Source organism: Symphodus melops (assembly GCF_947650265.1).
Source record: "Symphodus melops genome assembly, chromosome: 15".
In the NCBI taxonomy this organism is placed as follows: Eukaryota; Metazoa; Chordata; class Actinopteri; order Labriformes; family Labridae; genus Symphodus; species Symphodus melops.
In genome coordinates, this window is record NC_136705.1 from 9,088,358 (window position 1) to 9,091,297 (window position 2,940).

A 2,940-nucleotide genomic window follows, 5' to 3' on the forward strand; every position below is an offset into this window, starting at 1 on the left:
CACATTGGAGCATCTTGAAATTTCAAATGTTTCCTTTGACACACATCATGTGATGTGCTTTAACCCGAGAAGGTATCTTATAAGCTTTATTAAATGTTATATTAAATAACAAGTGACCATCTTAACTATCTTAAATACATCTGTTGGTTGTACATTACTACTATTAAATCTTGGTGGGATACATTGCAAGTAAAAATGTGACAATATGAGTACAAAGGCTTTTTAACAGTACATGTGTCATGGTTTGGTTCTGTTTCATCTTGTTTTAGTTTTCATTCTGTCCTTAGTGTTATTTGTTTCCTAGTGTTGATTGTTTTCCTTGTGTGCTTTAATGTTTCATAGTCTTGTGTTTACTTTAGTCTTGGTGTGTTTACCTGTGTCCTCCTGTGCTTTTAAGTCTAGTCTTTGGTGTTTCCTGTTTTATTTTGTATATCTGGTTTTGGTTGTGTTGTCAGTGTTGAGTTTCACTTTGTACTTGTGTTCTTTGTTCCTTGTGTTTCCCTCCTGTCTGATTACCCTGATTGTCCTCACCTGTCTCGTTAGTCTCACCTGCGTCTGATTACCCCATGTCTATTTAGTCTGTGTTTTCCCTGAGTCTCTTCTTGGATCATTGTCTTTTGTCCATGTCTTTGGTAGTGGGTTGTGATTTGGCTCCCTGTGTTTCTCCTTCTCCTGTGTTTCTTTTTTTTTTTGCATTTTGTTTTGAATAGCAAGGTTTTGTTTTTGCCTTTTTAGTTAAAATAAAATATTTCTATTTTCTGCAATTGGGTCCTCCTCCCTGTTTTCTACCCCGGAACATGACAACATGAATGCTAAAAAACAGTAGATCCTAACTTTAGGATTTGCTTACCATAGGAGGATTTCAAATTGATGTAGCTTACAGAGCTGGATGAGCTTTTCTGCATTTCATCCAATACAAGATAAGGTGCATGTCTCTGTGAATCCTTCATTCTAGCCAGCTCAGTGTTAATGGAGATGCTGTAGATAAGAAAGACATCAGGTCACCACTGTGAAGCCAAAAAAAGCCTAACCCTCACCAGAACTCTGAGTGCAGTGAAAACTACATGAGTACATGTTCTCTCTTACCTGACCTTATTTTACTTTCTCCTGCCAGCCTTCTTTGGCTATCACTGCTAAAGACAACCCACAGCTCCACAATCGGCAGCCTGCAGACTTTGACCACCAAGCAGCTTCACAGTGGAACAACTCCACCTTTTCTTTCATCCTTTCGACTCTAGACTTTCGCACCTTTTTCTAGTAAGTCCATGAGGGCCCAGCATTGTCCGACTGTTAGCATCTGCAAATGCATGGGCAAGCACACTTATTGCCCATCCTGCACAATTCGGCTGTATTTGTAATGAGAATTGTCTGCAATTCATAGCACCATGATGTTGCAAAACTCAGTAGTTTGCATGCATGACTCAGTAAGTAAGATTTATATTCTTTTTTAACGTCCAATTTGTTTGAACACATTTCTAATTATGTAAGAAAGAAGTACATAGCTATGAGGCTAGTTAACACCACAGAATTACATGTCCATATTACCAGATTGTTTTCTGCCACTGCAGGTCCTCTGCCTGCTGCTGTGATCACTTCCTGTTTAAGCACCTGTTTGCCTCTTCATCAGCTCATTAGTGCTCTACCAAACAGATGATGTTACTCCGCAGGTGCTTTCACTGATATTCAGCCCTGTTGCTATTTTCTCTCAATACCTAACATGATTCCTTTGCTACATGCAAACTCAAAGGACTAATGACTAAAACGGGTTTGACACCTGTCCTGCCTGCAGATTTTCTGGGATCCTGTTTACAACGGTGAACAACAGCCTTTGCCCATTACGGATGACTCTTCATATCATAGCTGTTGTGCAAAGACTTGCCAGCAATATGCAAAAACTGAAAATCTCTTTTTTTTTTTTTTTTACTTTAGGGTTTTGTAAAACTGGCCAAAGCCTAAGAGTCACAGAATTTCCAAGGAGGTTGTTCTTAAGATTTCACAGACACATCCAAGAAAAATACTTTTTTTTCTGTCCAGTGTCGTGCTGAAAACCAATTTCAGTTGGCCTGTCTTCAGATTCTTTACTATCAGTTTGCATTGCATAAACCTTGCATTTTAAAGTTCATATGTATTCAATTCCTTACTTGAAACACTCTGCTTGCCTTGGGAGCTGTGCCTCATCATCAGATCTGGACTGAGATTAATTACATAATAACATTTCAAACCAATAATAAATATAAAAAAAACTTTTTCCGCCCAATAACATGCAGAAAAATTACTCTGCTTGTGCTTAATCTTGCTTTAGAATGAATACACTTTGTTACTTTGCCTTTTGTAATTGGCTAACTTACTAACAAGGTAACTAAATATTGTAATTGATCTAACCTTATCCATCTCCCTTTTAATTATTCATCTGATATATTTCCCTCTCTGTCTCTCTCTTCTTCTTCTTCTTTTAGATCCCTCCACTCTTTGATCCTTCATCCTCATGTGTGCTGTTTCAACTGCACTTCCAACAGTAAAGAAGATGGCTTGTCACACTGGATTTGGACAAACTGTGGGCAGTGTTTTAGTTAGCCGAGTCGTGCAAAAAGCTCTCATATATGCTGCTCTCATTTCCACCCAAAACTGGTTAAGGCTGGGAAGAAAGCTCCGGGACGTTTCCAAATGGCTTTGTCTTTGACATACTGAACCATGAACGAGGGACCCAAATTCACAACTCGACACAAGGAAGCAGGTAGCAACTCCTTTTATTCCAGAAAACAGGTCGGTACACGGTTATCAAAAAAAGGCAGGCAAAGGTATCCAAAAAGAGGTCAGGCAAAAGACAGGTCAAAAAAACAGATACTGGTCAGCTGAAGTTGAACAAGAATACTAAATTCTGGAACGACGGTCAAAGACAATACGAACTGGCACAGAATGAGGGAAAACACAGACACTATA

General features: G+C 38.8%; 1 long non-coding RNA gene across 1 annotated transcript; it reads left to right on the forward strand.

The window, feature by feature from the left end:
* The first annotated feature begins 418 nt into the window (after window positions 1-418).
* On the forward strand, window positions 419-2,162 carry LOC306835575. Its single transcript, XR_013780666.1, has 4 exons — window positions 419-925; window positions 1,115-1,257; window positions 1,363-1,424; window positions 1,569-2,162. It is a non-coding gene; the product is annotated as an uncharacterized lncRNA (long non-coding RNA).
* The last annotated feature ends 778 nt before the right edge of the window (window positions 2,163-2,940 follow it).